Genomic DNA, 15,655 nt, shown 5'->3' with positions numbered 1-15,655 from the left:
TTGATAAATTTGTGACTCTTTTCCCTAGGGTTCTAAATTGAATTCATTCAATATTTACTGAATGCCTACACTATGCAAGATACTGTGCTAGGACCTGGGGCAATCTGATGTTTTGTACTCTTAGATAGCACTCCTGGAATCCATAAGAAAGTAACAAAAATGTAAATGATGAGGACATGAAAAAGGAAACAGGAGGGGGTGTGTTGTGTTGAGGTAGCAATAAATAGGGAAAAAGAAGTCTTTCAACAACAGTCTTTTTTATGGGGGGGGGGAAACACTTTTGGTTTAGCCCCAGGCAAAATCGTTGCAACACATAACCAGAGGAATTTAAAAAAACAGATGCAATAATTATCTCCTGCATAAATAACAAGCTTTTACTACCTAGCTAATATGATTGTAATAATGAATAGGTTACCCTTTTGTGAGGCTTTCTCATTTACACCACTAAGGTAGAAAAAGCAAGTCATTCTCCATCAGCAGATACAGTGGTCAAGGAAAGACTTATATTTTCATGTGTGATTTCCTCCCTGCCTGCCTGCCTTCCTTCCTTTCTGCATTTTACAAATATTGACCCGATACCACTAAAAAGCTAAGGAGAAATTTCCGTAGTTTTTGCTATTACCAAATTATATTGATTAGAACTCCTTCTAATGATTAACCACACTGGCTCATCACACTCTGGACCTGGAATTCCACAGTCCCTTGACCTCAATGAGAGGAATCTAGATCCTCAAGTATTACAAACAAAGATAAATTTTTTTGGTAAAAAATGAGTAAAGAACGGCAACAGACCTATAAGGAAACCCCCCACTTATCAGTACCTTTACAGGGGTGGCTGAAGGTAGTAGCCTTGAGAGTTTACTGCATTTCATTAACTGCAGGGCTGGGCTGTTCAGTGATGAGAAAGCTGACAGATTTGGGGGCAAATCTCCCTCAATATATTCACACACAAAAAATACAACACTGTCCTTTTGCAGGGTGTTCTATTTAGTAAGATTCAGAGCTAAAGGAATTTTTGTTTCTTACTATATGAATCCAGAAGGCTAACGTCAGGCTCTTCAATGTGTCCCAAATAGCTATTTAAATCCTAGGCATTAAAGCATTTGGGGATAAAAGCTTTAGCTAGTTGATAACCAGCACTTCAGTGAGGGTCTCAAGGACGGTTACTTACATTTTTTCAAGACTGTATAAACCGAAGAACTTCCACAAATGGGCAAACCGAGCTAAAGCCATCCTTACTCTCTCTGCCCACTGTTGTAGAACTGAACGGAAGGAGGAAGTAAGGAAAGGAGCCAAGGAGGGAAGGAGGGAGGAAGAAAGACCTGATTGATTCTGGTATATATAGCACCATAATTTTAGGGGAAAAAATCAGAAAAAATAAAAAGAAAATACGAGGGTGTCAGCAAGAGCTTGCATATACATAAATACCAATATTTGGTATTTCAATGCAAACGACTCACTGGTGGAGTTACATAAAAGGCAAATGACCTTATCTGAACACCGCTGTAGACTTTTAGCCAATTGCTGCAGTCAAATCGCATTTCATTTTATTTCATTTTATCTTAATTCATATGTTACCTCTTTAAAATTATTCCAGGCATCAGCTCAATCACTACATAATAAATTCAACTTAAAAAATAACTTATACAAATGACTTTTTCCCAAATTAGGGAGGGGAAAAAAATGGAAGATTATGGACATGAATGGAGAATTGCCCGCTATCCCACTGTTCAGATGACCCCTACTGACAAGTTTATGTCCTTCAAATTTCTTCTTTCTTATGAGTAAGAGTGTAAAAGTTGGAGTAATGCTCTATGTGTAGTTTTATATCTCACTTTTCCTCATATACCTTCACTACAGACATTTACTTGGATTAGTATGTATTTTTCTACTTTACTTTCAATGCCTGTTCAATAGTCCATCTTACGACTCCAGCATGCTTTACTTAACCAATTCTCTATTGTTGGGTATTTCGGTTATTTCTAACAGGCCTTTTGCTATGTATGTTTTCATGTCTGATTCAAGCCTGGCAGGGATGTTTTCACACTTCCTTTTTTGTCCTGTGGTTCTTTGGGATACAGCCTCTCCCACAAAGCCTATTTACCCTATTCATCTAAAGACGTCGCAGTTCATGGCCACAAGCTACACTGTTGCAACATTTAAAGGAAATGACTTCTGTCTAAATGATCTGATGAGATTTTCTTACTCTAGGCACCAACATTAAAAAAATTCAAAAAAGAATAAGGACAGGAGGTTTTATTATTACGGAAAGATGTCTAACTCTTTTGTTTATCTGCTTGGTTTCTCTTTTGCTTAAATTTGATTATTTAAATGCCAGTCTTTCAAATCCTTGCACTTTTAGTCCTCAAAGGTTAACATTTAATAACTACAATATTTTTAGCGAAGTTCCAATTTAAAACAAAAAAGCAAACAAAACTTTCCATTGATATTAATCTTCCTCGTCAAGTAATTTTTAAGATTCTGATTATTGTTACAGGCAAAACAACACTGTAACACTAAAATAAAATTTTAAAACCTAAATCTGGACACATTTTACCAAATGCCATTCCTTCATAGGCATGCAATAATTTTATATCTTCATAATCAGAATTTTTTTCTCTGAGCCCTATATCATAAAATTTTACATGTTACCAATTGGTCTTCATGTATATAACCCTGACAGATTTTTCAAAAACTGACCAGAAGAGTCTCAATTGTTGAGTACTTGGGTTGTTTCTAATTGTTCACTAATATAAAAAATTCTGCAACGAACGTCCTAGCTTTTGTTTTTCTTCTTCTAAATGATTTCCTTAGGCTAAATTCCCAGAATATAGTATCAAAGGATATGGACATTTTTCTATGTGCTGAAATGCTTTCCAAAGCATTTACATTGCTACCAATAGGATATGAGTTCAGCAATTTCACCAATATTTTACCAGCAGTGACTACTACACTCACTTTTAAAAATGATTTCTAATTTGACAGATGTAAAATAGTAACTGCTTATGGTTTTTAATCTATGTATTTCCATGGGTTGCTCTCTCAAGAACCCCGGGGAGCTATGTGTAGGATGCCCTTTCGCACTGTGTGTGAAGTAGTTGTCAGAATAAACAGATACATAAATAAAATGGGTCACTCCAGAGCAATTTCAGTTCATTGAGACATCTCTCCTCTTCTAAATAAAAGATGATCTAGGGAGTTGATGTAAGTTTGTATCTCCTCATGTCTAAGACTGTGTCATCACCGCAGTGATTTAACCCAACTATCTGAAACTGAAGGTCGGTTTTTCAGGAGACTAACAATATTCAGCCTAGATTTATTTGATATTAGGGCTATTACAAACCGTGACAGGGAGAAATGTTTGTTACGACACAATTTATTTTTATATGAGCATCCTTTATACCAAGAGTCATAAAGCATTTTACCGTGATGCATAAGCTAATGGTCCTTGTAGAATGCTGATTTTTCAATGTTTATTTAACTTGTGATGAAAAATTGGTTGTTTTATTTTCTGGCAGGTAACAGCCAACTTTCCAACAACTGTGTTAAAGAAAATCATCCCAGAGGTTAGGAAAGACCATAGACCCGGATCATCACAATTTACCCTTTCTCAGCGCCTCATACAGAACTGAGGAAGTGCAATGCGGTGAAGAGAGGAAAAGGAAGAAAAATTAGGAAGAAGCAACAACAGTCCTCGCCAACAGAGAAAATCTGTCAACCAAGTAATATGTTTTCCTAAAAGAAGTGAAAAATACTCTCCTGTCTTTCCCCAGTAAGTGCACAGCTCCTCAGCTGCTTTCGGTGTAGGGCTGATATGACATTTAAATGATAAAGTAAGACAATTTGAAGTTCACCATATCAAACACAGCAACGGCTCCCCAAGGAACAAGAAAGAAGAATCAATGGTTGTACTGTTGGATGTTTTAGGCCTGTGGTATTATTTTCATAAATTAAATTTATAACTGGCTGGCTTGCTTTCTTTTGCCTTTTTATTGAAGTCAAAACATCATAACTCCCCGTCGAGATGATACTGACATTTTTCGGATAGACTTGTTGGCTTTCTCTTTTCTTTTAGCCCCAGTCCCTCATCCTAACGCAGAAAATCTGGGAAATGTTTGCTTCCAAGGGAATAAAGTATAGGGTAGGACTCTTTTAAAACCACAGAGAAGTGACTCAGCCAGTCAATGGTAAAGCCTTTATTCTCCAAGGACACAGGTTCAAAATCTGGAATCAGGAGAAAGTCTCATCGGGTCACAGGGCAAGTAACTCAACATCTAAAATGCAGAAAATTCAATGTTTGATTGTGATTCACTTGAGGGTTCCCCCAGTCCTTTGTTAATATAGAGTTCATTTATTCTTTCTCCTTCTCCATCATATTTCATACTCTCTACTCTTGTACCGCTGGAAGGGAAGGAGATGAATCCCAGTCAGATTTTTTTTTTTTGCAATTTATAGAATGCCTGATTTAAAAAAATATTTAAAGCTTTGAAAAGATCAAACATGATGGCAAATGGCAAATGTGACCTTTGGGCAAAGTTTTGGCACAAACAGAGAAGTTTTTGAGAGACGAAATAGTGGAAAGAACACTTCTGAATCACATGGGACTAAGTTCAAATCTTTGTTCAGAAACTAGCTGTGCAACCCTGGACAAGTCACTTATCCTCTTTAACTCCTAGCTTCTCCATCTACGAAATGGAATTAAGAGCTACCTCACAGAGTAATCACAATGATTAAATAAGATGATAACGGAAAGATTCTAGTACGGTGCCTGTACAGTACAATGCCTGCAATGAACAAATGGCCACTGACTCTGCCATTGCTGTTGCCAGGGGTTTAAATAATTACCTCACCCTTTTCCCATCTTCCCTGAGAGTAGATAGTAACACTCAAATAGGACTCACATAGCGGGGGTTGTGGCAAATTTGTTCGCAAGGTGGTGAGTTCCCTTACTCTCTTGCAAGACTCTTCCTCCCGGGTAACTTACCACAAAGCCAAGTTAACCAGGTAATTAACAATGAAGGCTACGACCACTACATGGGTCATGATCAGCATCAGCCTCAATGACAGATATTTATTGTGCTTTTCAAAGGTATCAACTGGATAGAGATAAAATATATTTGTAGGAACCAGAGGTTGTGGTTTTAAATACCTTTCCATATTGATTAATAAGATGACTTCCTGGAAACATATAGAAAAATAAACAAGTCTCTTGAAACTGTTTCAGCTGCATACGTCAGAAAATTAGCTAAGCCATCAAGTGAGAAGAACTAAAAGACCTTAAAGAAGTTGAGAATTAAAGTAGTGTTCAGTCAAGGTACACAGTGCTGAAAAAGTAATTTAGAAAGTGTGGGTGTAGCGAAGCCATGATGGATAGTGCTGTACCCCCAGCTGGGTACAGTTGGTGGGGGGGTTGGAGGAACATGAGGAGGGGAAGGGGGGGATCACTGGAACACAGAGAGAAATAGCTATATGGAGGGGGCCATCTGAAAGGAGGTGTAATTGTGGCTAGAGCAATAGATCCAGCCTGGAGTGAACTTGCAAAGAGGGAGCTGGGAGAAAAAAATACTCCAACCTCACTCTCCTCCCTCCTGGTGGTCTTCTGCTAGTACTCCCACTGGCTAAACCCAACCAAAGTCCAGAGTGTAAGAGAGACCTTGGCTGTATTCTGTATGGGTCAACCTCCAGGACAGAGAACAAGGTGAAGGGTATAGAATGGCTCTGGGAGAGCAAATGGAGGATCTTTAGTTTACCCATAGACCCAGGCAACATGAAACCAAGTCCTAAAGTAGGAAGGCACCTAGACCACACAGTCCTTTAGAACAGGGATTGTGTCTTGCTCACTTTTGTAACCCTGTTGTCCAATAATTGCCCAGCTCAGAATAAGCACTCAACAAATATTTGTTTTAGGAAGAGCAATATTACTTGGGTATTCACTTCAATATTAGATTTTTTTTAAGAAGAACATTTTCAATTTACTACCAAAACTATCAAAAGGCTTGTCTCTGCAGAGTCATAGAGAAATATGAAAATAGACAAAGTGACAAAAGTTTGGCATGTGAAGTCAAAACTGTCTTATCTCCAATGAGCTGTGCAAGGCAGCTCTGCACATGAATGCATTCCACAGCAAAGTTTGGCTCCTTCGCAGCAAGTTCAAGTTTAAATCCTATATTAATACTATTGACTGATATAAATGGAGTCCCCACAATTTACCTAAAGCAGAAGTGCTGTCAGGTAAACATTTGGAGGAGTAAATTTAAAGATGAATACAAAATGGAATAAATCTGCAAATTTAAAGGTAAGACTCCACCATAAAAAATTTAAAGACCTTCTATGTTTTTTCCTATTAAAGTTATCTGTAGTATTTTTACTTTTGATCAGATAATGTTAAAATAGTTGTACCAGGATTAAACTTCCTAAACCTTGGCCATGTTTTTTTTTTTTTAAGTTTTTATTTAAATTCTAGTTAGTTAACATACAGTGTAACATTAGCTTCAGGTGTACAATACAGCGATTCAACATGTCCATACAACATCCGGTGCTCAACACGACAAGTGCCCTCCTTAATCCCCATCACCTATTTATTCCACCCCCCCCACCTCCCTTCTGGTAACTATCAGTTTCTTCTCTATAGTTAGGAGTCTGTTTCTTGGCTTGCCTCTTTTTGTCTTTTTTCTCTCTTTGCTCATTTGTTGTGTTTCTTAAATTCCACATGAGTGAAATTGTATGGTATTTGTCTTTCTATGACGGACTTATTTTGCTTAGCAGAATACTCTCTAGCTCCATCCACGTCGTTGCAATTGGCAAGATTTCATTCTTTATGATGACTGAGTGATATTCCATTGTATATATACCATATCTTCTTTATCCATTCATTAATCGACAGACACTTAGGCCATTTCCATAATTTGGCTATTGTAGATAATGCTGCTATAAACATAGGGGTGCATGCATCCCTTTGAATTAGTATTTTTGTATTCTTTGGGTAAATCTTAGTAGTGCAATTGCTGGATCATAGGGTAGTTCTATTTTTAACTTTTCGAGGAACCTCCATATTGTTCTTCAGAGTGGCTGCACCAGTTTGCATTCCCATCAACAGTGTAAAAGGGTTCCCCTTTCTCTGCATCCTTGCCAACATCTGTTGATTCCTGTGTTTTTTATTTTCGCCATTCTGACAGGTACAAGGTGACATCTCACTGCAGTTTTGACTTGCATTTCCCTGATGATGAGTGATGTTGAGCATCTTTTCATGTGTCTGTTGGCCAAAAATGTCTGTTCATGTCTTCTGCCCATTTTTAATTGTAATATTGTTTTTTTGGGGTATTCAGTTTTATATGTTCTTGATATATGTTGGACACTAACCGTTTATCAGATATGTCATTTGGAGATATCTTCTCCCATTCTGTAGGTTGCCTTTCAGTTTTGTTGATTGTTTCCTTTGCTGTACAGAAGCTTTTTATATTGATGTAGTCCCAATAGTTTACTTTTGGTTTTGCTTCCCTTGCCTCAAGACACAGATCTAGAAAGAAGTTGCTGCAGCCTATGTCAAAGAAGTTACTGCCTGTGTTCTCTTCTAGAATATTTATGGTTTCAGGTCTCACATTTGGGTCTTTAATCCATTTTGAACTTATTTTTGTGTGTGGTGTAAAAAAGTGATCCGGTTTCATTCTTTGAAATGTTTCTGCCCAGTTTTCCCAACACCATTTGTTGAAGAGACATTCTTTTTTGATTGCATGTTCTTCCCTGCTTTGTCGAAGATTAGTAGTTGTGGGTCCATTTCTGGGTTTTCTATTCTGTTCCATTAATCTCTGTGTCTATTTTTGTGTTTTTGCTTTAATGGCCATATTTTTATAAAAACTGACTAAAAAGAAAACTTCAGGAACTGTTTTTTTGTTTTGTTTTGTTTTTTTTAAGATTTTATTTTTAAGTAATGTCTGCACCCAATGTGGGGCTCAGACTTCCAACCCCGAGATCAAGAGTCATATGCTCTACCAATTGAGCCAGCCAGGCGCCCCCTTCAGGAACTGTTTAAGTAGGACAAGTGATGTCTGACCACAAGTCAAACATTGGGATGTCATTTAGGACAGTGTATTTCAAACAGTAGCAATATACTTCACATACTAATCTAGTACACACTCAGACATATACTGGGTCACAATGTAAAATGTTTTTCTTAGTGTAGAGAGTGGTCAAACATTTTGAAATACACTGCTTTAAACGCCAATATGGCATTTGCCTGCTTAAAACATGCCTTAATATATGATAGTTAATCAGTACTACTGATACATATGTATTCTCTATTTACCCATCCATCTAAAACAAATACTGTGTCTTTCTATGTGTCATGCATACTGATAAGTTGTATTCTTTTGTCGTCTGATGTTTGCTTTTTAAAAAAAGTGCTGACTGCCACCTACTAAATTAATTTCAAGACCCACTAATGGGTAGAGACCTACAGTTTTAAAAGGCTTGATTTGGTTTAGCTCATATATAAGTGCCAATTGTAGAAAATAAGAAAACACAAGCCTGCCTAAAAATAGAAATGATGGGGACTGAATAAACTAAGGAGAAAAACAAGCAGTAATTTATCCAGAGCCTATGGAGATGGCTGGGCCCATTTTATATTGAGTTGCGAGAGAGAGCAGAAACAATCTATTAATTCAGTCCCATACATCAATTTTTTCCCCATTAATTCAATCATTCATTCCATAAACTTTGAGTTCCTACTCTGTGTTGTATAGAGATAAAAGACACAAGTTCTTATGCTCTCTAGAAGTTCACAGTCTGGGAAGATGGAGACACATATGGAGATAATTACTCTACGGATGACCACAGTTACTCTAGATGTATAGGGTGCCAAGGAAACAAGAGGCTGTGGGATCAGCCCAACTGGGAAAGTCAGGTACACTGCCCAGAGAAGACCATGCTGAAGACATGCTAGGTATCTTCAAAAACCTGCCCAGCTTGCATTTCACGGCTATAGTCACAGTAACTCAGCTCTGAGTCTTTATTCTGCCTTTTATTATCTCCGTGACTTTGAACAACCTTCGGAGCCCCCGTCTTTCCACCTGTAAAATGAAAGAGTAATGACACACACCTAGCGGGGTTATGGTAAGGATTAAGCAGGATCACATTCAATAAGGTGCCTAGCACAACACCAAGAGTCCAACACATGCTCACCGCTATTATCACTATCATTGTCAACATGAAGATCATCATTCTTTTTTCTTCTCAAAGTTGGTAGCGAGAACTCCCTTGCAAAATGGTATCCTGAATACTCAGACTTTGAGGCTGGGTCCCCTGAACTTGTAACAAGCATGGTAGATGCCCATGCTGGGACAGAGACCACAGCCTGAAGTTGTTAGAGAAGAAGGAAGTGGAATAAAGTCTCCATCTTTCATGATGCACTTTGGCTCTGGAGTTCTTTTCCTGAGTTTTAATACTGTTGTCTGAAGTGTTTAATTGTGTAATTTAAAATATTTTGATGTTTTTGAGGCTTAAGGGCACAGGATATAATTACTTTGAGGTGAAACAGAAAATATGGAGTGCAGAGCTATCATATCCAAAGTCTGCCATGGGCAACCGCCAGGGAAGAAACTACTTAAATAGAAAATACAGCTTATTAAAGTTGCACTAAGATTCAAATGATAACTGATCACTCATCACTATGTGTTTGGCATAGTTAGAGAATTCTATGGAGGGTATGAACTACCAGCAGTTACAGAGTCTCATAAAGAACAGTTTTATAGGTGAGAAGAAAAAAGCAGAACCAGATTAAATAAGACAATGATCCATCTTGACTGTCAAGATTCAATTTCCACTTCGTTTTCCTAAGTTAGATCTTTTTATGCTATGATCTTACTTCAATAGATAAGACATTCAGATAAAATGATCACTAATATTACTTCTACTCATCCTACTCAAAGCCCACAGAAGCCTAACCCAACCACCACAAAATCTGCTACCATTCCTTCTCCTATTCATTGACCCAAGGAGCTTAAACAAAATCAGAAATTCTGAGTCTCCCACCAGGTGACTGGATCTAAAAAGAAAAAAAAAAAAAATTCAAACACATTATCAGGCTGTTTCCATTGAGAATGATTTCAGTGATATGAAGAAGAAAAGTAAATGCTCTTTAAAAGACTCCATTTCTATATTAAATCAAATAAATAAAAGATAACAGGATACTGGTTAGGGTTATAATCTTGTATTGCTTAGAGCAATTGCTAATGCAAATGAAAAATAATGAAGTCAGCCCCATTTAGCAATTGTCTTTGACAGTAATGCCAACTCTTGGAAACCCTCAGTGATCAAACTTCAGATGCAATAGTGAGGCTTGGTTCTGCAGTGTCTCATTTACTTGTTGAAATCAAAGACTGGCTTGTTCCTTGACAGATGGAGCCAGAGGACCAATGATCAAAAGGAAATTAATGAGAAAGGGACTTCTTAGTAAATCGTGGACAAAAAACTTAGCAAAATGTATCACTGAGACTTTTTCAAGTCGTGTGATTTCTAATAAAATGACCAATCAGCAGCTTCCATTTGTCTCAAGTTTTATGCTTAAAACATCATGGCACAAAGACAAACAACCCAATTAAAAAATGGGCAAAAGATGTGACATGTCTCCAAAGAAGATATATAAATGGCCAACGAGCGCATGAAAAGATGCTCAATCTCATTAATCATTATGGACATGCAAATGAAACTATGGTGAGATGTCACCTCACATAGCTTAGGATGGCTATTAAAAAAACAACAACAACAAAGCAAAGAAAAATAACAAATGTTGGCAAGGATATAGAGATATTGGAACCCTCATACATTGCTAGTAGGAATGTACAATACTGCAGTCACTGTAGAAAATGATTTGGCAGTTCTTCAGTAAGTTAAACATAGAATCATCATATGACCTAGCAATTCCACTCCTAGGTGTATATACCCCAAAGAATTGAAAACTGATGTTCAAGAAAAGAAATCTTCAAAAAAAAAAAATGTTCACAGCAGCACTGTTCACCATAGCCAAAAGCTGAAAACAATTCAAATGTCCATCAACTGATGAATGGATGCACAAAATACGGTAGATTATTCAGCCATAAAAAGGAATGAAGCACTCATACATGCTAAAACATGGATGAATCTTGAACACAACACGTTAAATGAAAAAGAGCCTAGACACAAAAGGCCACATACAGCATGATCCTATTTATACGAAATATCCAGAATAAGCAAATTCGCAGAGATAGAAAACAGATAGTAAGTGATTGCAGGGGCTGGGGGAGGGCGAATAGGGAGTAACCATGTAATGGGAATGGCTTTTCCTTTGGGGTGATGAAATGGTCTAAAACTAGATAGTAGTGATGGTTGCACAATACTGTAAATCTACTCAACAGCAGTGGATTGTACACTTTAAAATGGTTACAATGGTAAATTTTACGCAATGTCTATTTTAACACACACACACACACACACACACTTCATGGCAATTTCAGAAGTTTTATATAGAATTGAGGGAAGTGCTTAGGGGTAGCAACATATCTGAAAGGGCTCTAGAAGCTTTGCATCAACATTGTGTTTGCTGAGCATGAATATGGTTTTCCTTTAGACTGGATATTTACTTAGGCTGGCTAAGAGTAAGAGACTGATGGAGATCAAGGAAGGCGGAAACTTACTGGAACCATCCCATAGCATCACCAATATTAAAACATCTTACAGAAGTGGCCAGTTTTTACCATTTTAAAGTAATCAATATGAGATACTATTCCTTATAGTGGACGCACAGAAAACAGACTTTGTGTACTCAACAAAGTTCACATTTTGTTATCTATATTTACTTAAATGAACATAGCCTATAATTTCTGCTCCCAGGGTCACCACTTTTCTCCCCTGCAATACAGAAACACTGCTAATTTTCTTCTCCACTCCTCTGGTACTTTTTATTGTTTTGAGTAGCAATAGGGAGCAAGCATTTTTACATAAATGTAATAAGCTACTCCCCTCAGCAGCCCACAATCAATTCCATTCTATCCCCACATTTCTCTATTAGACAGTGATGCCTTATCGTCTAAGGACACTATTTTAATTTGTCAGCCCATCTTGAATCAAAGTTTCAAAACAAGCAAATGGAAGGAACCAAATTTCTCAGCTGATGACTCACAGGTTGTTTCTGTACAACTTAAGCATAGGTATGTGCACTCCCAGGGATACTTACCAACATGTTAGGAGGTATATAAATCCCAGAAATAATACAGTACATCTTTCTAAACTGTCAGTTTCACTCCATGATAAGGGATCGAACAACATTACTTTTATATTAAAACAGATACATTGCGGAGCAAGATGCAAGATCCACGTGTATTTTTAAGATTATACAAGACTTAAAAAGAAATTGCTCACTAGCTTCCAGCTTCTGAAGGGGCAAGTTCATTTCCCCCTGCCTTTGGGAATATGTAAAAGCACTTTGTAAAATGCAGCAGACCGTACAAATCTGCAACAATGGAGCACTGGGCATGCCAGCGGAAAAGTACGAGGGCCCCCTCTAATACCACACTGAGGAGTCACAATCTTGTTGCAGAATTGTATTGTGCTTTAGAGTAAGTTCACAAAGTGTTTTTACATATATAATTGATTCAATCCTTATGATGTCCCTGTGAGGTTTTTTATTTTCTAGAGAAAGGTAAGGTGGCTCTGAAAACTTAAGCATTTTCGTTTATAGGGTTAGTAACAGTCAGACTAAAAATCCAAGATACTCTAAAAGGCAAAGCAAAATGCCGAGCTAAGAGAGAGAGATGCAATATTGACTCAAAGTCTGTACTTAGAGAATCCTCATGCAACTGCGCTCCTCCCCCAGGGAGGTGGCAAAGAGTTCTCTAGTGTAACTGAAAAAAAGAGAACAGTGGCCACAATGGAAAGTGGGGATGAAACCTTGTGCCTGAAGACCCTGCATGTGCACACTGAATGGGGAGAGCCTCAGCATCCTGGCAACCACACTGCATTCCCAGGAGATTGGGGTGTTTCCTGGAGACATTAAGTATCTCCCTAAAGTAAAACCTGCATATACAAAATTAGGAGTCCTCCAAAAAAGCTGGCTCAGCAAAACCAAGCTACAGTGAATACAAAACCCTCCATGCAGCATCCAACTTTCAATCAGCCTTTATTCTTTGCATCATTCTTAAATATAAATCAACAGCAGAGTTTGCCATAAATTGAGGAAAGCTTACAAAATACAAGCCAAAAATTAAAATGAACAGAAAAAAGGAAATAATAAAAAATATGTTCCTACACATATATAATATGTATACCTAGTATGAGATTGACAGAAGTTCCAGAAAGAGAACTAAAAAAAAAAAAAAAAAATGGATAGTATGAAATGATCAAAGAAATAATTCAAGAAAATTTCCCAGAGCAGAAGAACAAATTGGAGTCTCCATATTCCAACTGCTTGCTGAAGCCTAGTACAATCCACTTGAAAATTACCCAAATGTGAGTTTATCACATTAACATATCATAAATCCAGAGATGAATAGACATTTTAACAGTTTCTAATCAGAAAAAAACAGGTTAGGTGCAAAGAGTAAAAAATCAAAATAGCATCAGACCTCCCAACTAGAAAATGATGGAAAAATTCCTTCAAAACTCTAAGAGAAAGGACTTCCCAGCAAAACTACCAATCCAGTGTGAGGGGAGAATGAGGACTGTTCCAGACAAAAATGCAAACTTATCTTTTTAACCCACCCTTTCTTAGGAAGCTTCTGGAAGATGTAATCTAACAAAATGAGGGCATTAACCGAGAAAGAGGAAGAAAAGGATCCGGGAACTAGAAGTCCAGCCACAAATGTTATGTGGGGATCTTGTAATAACAACCGCACAGCCTGGCCAGATGTGGCAGAATGCTTGAATCCTAGGGGGGGAATTGACGTGCATGTGGAAATGTCGACGGATTGTTTAGAAAAAACTGTGTAAGTAAAAATAAGGGGAATGAAAGTCATTCAAAAAAAGTTTTTCAGGAAAAGAAACGTAACCATCGCATACTTCTTGGCTTTGCAATGAATAGCAGTCATACAGTTTTAAGTAGTGAACTTTTGCATTAACTGAAAATTACGATAAAGCTGTACTGGAAGAATGGGTAAAGAATGTATGTGGGGACACGAGGGCGATGAATTCTCAACTGTCAGCCCAGGAATTTCATAGCAAATGTCTAAACTGGAGACAGCAGAGAAGCATATGTATGTTACCTAGAAACATGGATATAAAGAGCGTCATCTAAAGGCGTATGAAGAGCTTGCTTCTACAGGTAAGAATGAGGAGTGGGGAGGGGTGGATGGTCTGCTATTTTTAAGCAGATTTTTAAGTATATGCCTGACTTATTTTCACAAAAACTTAATTTAAAAAAAGAACTCCATTCTGTCCAATATTAGAGAATTAAAAAAATTTTGATATAACCAAATGCTACACAGCCACCAAATACCATATCACAAAATATCTGTACCCAAAGGAAAGAAGGTTCATGATATATTGTTGGGGGGGGGGAATAAGATCAGGTTACAGCAGTATTATACTGTATGATCCGATTTTTGTAAAACACACACACACACACACACACACACACACACACACATACACACAGTGCATATATATACTGGGTATAAAAATAAATGGTCTTTACCTGCAAACAACTTCAGGTCCAGTACAGAGGTACACATATAATAAGCTGATCATTTTCTATGATGTGTCTGTCAGTAAGATGCAGGGTTCTCAAACTTGAGTATGCATCAGAATCACATGGAGAGCTAGCTTGTTTCAACAAAGATCGCAGGGCCCAATGCCAGATCTGATTAACAAGTCTAGGGGGAGGCAAGGATTTATATTTCTAACATGTTACTGGAACATGCTGATGCCACTGGTCTGGGATTACACTTTGGATACCATGGAGATTGTTGTAAGCAGAGTTTTCTGACATACTAGGCCCAGCAAAGGCATCAGGGAAGGCTTTCCGGAGGAGACACTCCCATCACAGCCGAAATGGTTCTCAGTAATCTCTGAAGTTCTGACCAAGGCGGAAAACCATTTTCAAATGCTAACAGAGCTTAATGGGAATTCTGGATTTACCAATGATAAGATTGTATATACTAAGTAGAAACAGCACATTTCCTTGCTTTGAATTAGAATTCTCTAGTCAATACTGGTAATTTCAGACAACTCAGCATCTCTGCTTGGCATTTTTATATGTCTTTGACAACATGAAGAAATGAAAAAATGATTGCTTAAGAATTATAGTCTGATGTCCAAAATTTTCTGAGCAAGGGATGACTGGGAGAGGCCCACAAAAGTTTGGGGTCCTTGATAATGAAAGAAAGGGAGTTCCAATATGGTCTAATAAAGCAGAGGACGTAAGACTTGCCTTGGCTGGTTCAGTCACCCACAACTGCTTCCTGCTGGGACTCTGCTCACTATAGATGCTGGTCCTCAGTTCCTTTCTCCAGAGAAGAGGGAACGGTGAAAAATGGAGGAGGACTAACATTAGTGACTCCCTACCAGAGCCCAGACACTATTCCATGCACTTGATAGGCCCCTGCAAAGGTAGGGGCGTCCCTAAGTGGGTAGGATGGTAAGGCCTCATCAGAAAAACTAATCTCTGCTCTCATGTTGGCCAGCTAATTTT

General features: G+C 37.8%; 1 protein-coding gene across 11 annotated transcripts in view; it reads right to left on the bottom strand.

Moving 5' to 3' along the window:
- ST6GALNAC3 (ST6 N-acetylgalactosaminide alpha-2,6-sialyltransferase 3) overlaps positions 1-15,655 on the bottom strand; it is a 514,884-nt gene that overhangs the window by 154,933 nt on the left and 344,296 nt on the right. Inside the window, exon 4 of one of the 11 annotated variants that reach the window (XM_045801993.2) lies at positions 1-15,655. This exon is cut by the window's left edge and continues 39,876 nt beyond it; it is cut by the window's right edge and continues 27,364 nt beyond it. The exons of the other annotated variants lie outside the window; for them this stretch is intronic. The gene's annotated coding sequence lies outside the window, so the exon portion shown is untranslated. 11 annotated transcript variants of the gene reach the window in all.

The sequence above is a fragment of the Ursus americanus genome, chromosome 12, assembly GCF_024610735.1.
Source record: "Ursus americanus isolate L20-20 chromosome 12, mUrsAme1.1.p, whole genome shotgun sequence".
Taxonomy (NCBI): Eukaryota; Metazoa; Chordata; class Mammalia; order Carnivora; family Ursidae; genus Ursus; species Ursus americanus.
Note: the sequence above shows the minus strand (reverse complement) of the source record. Positions and strands in the feature narration are given on the sequence as shown.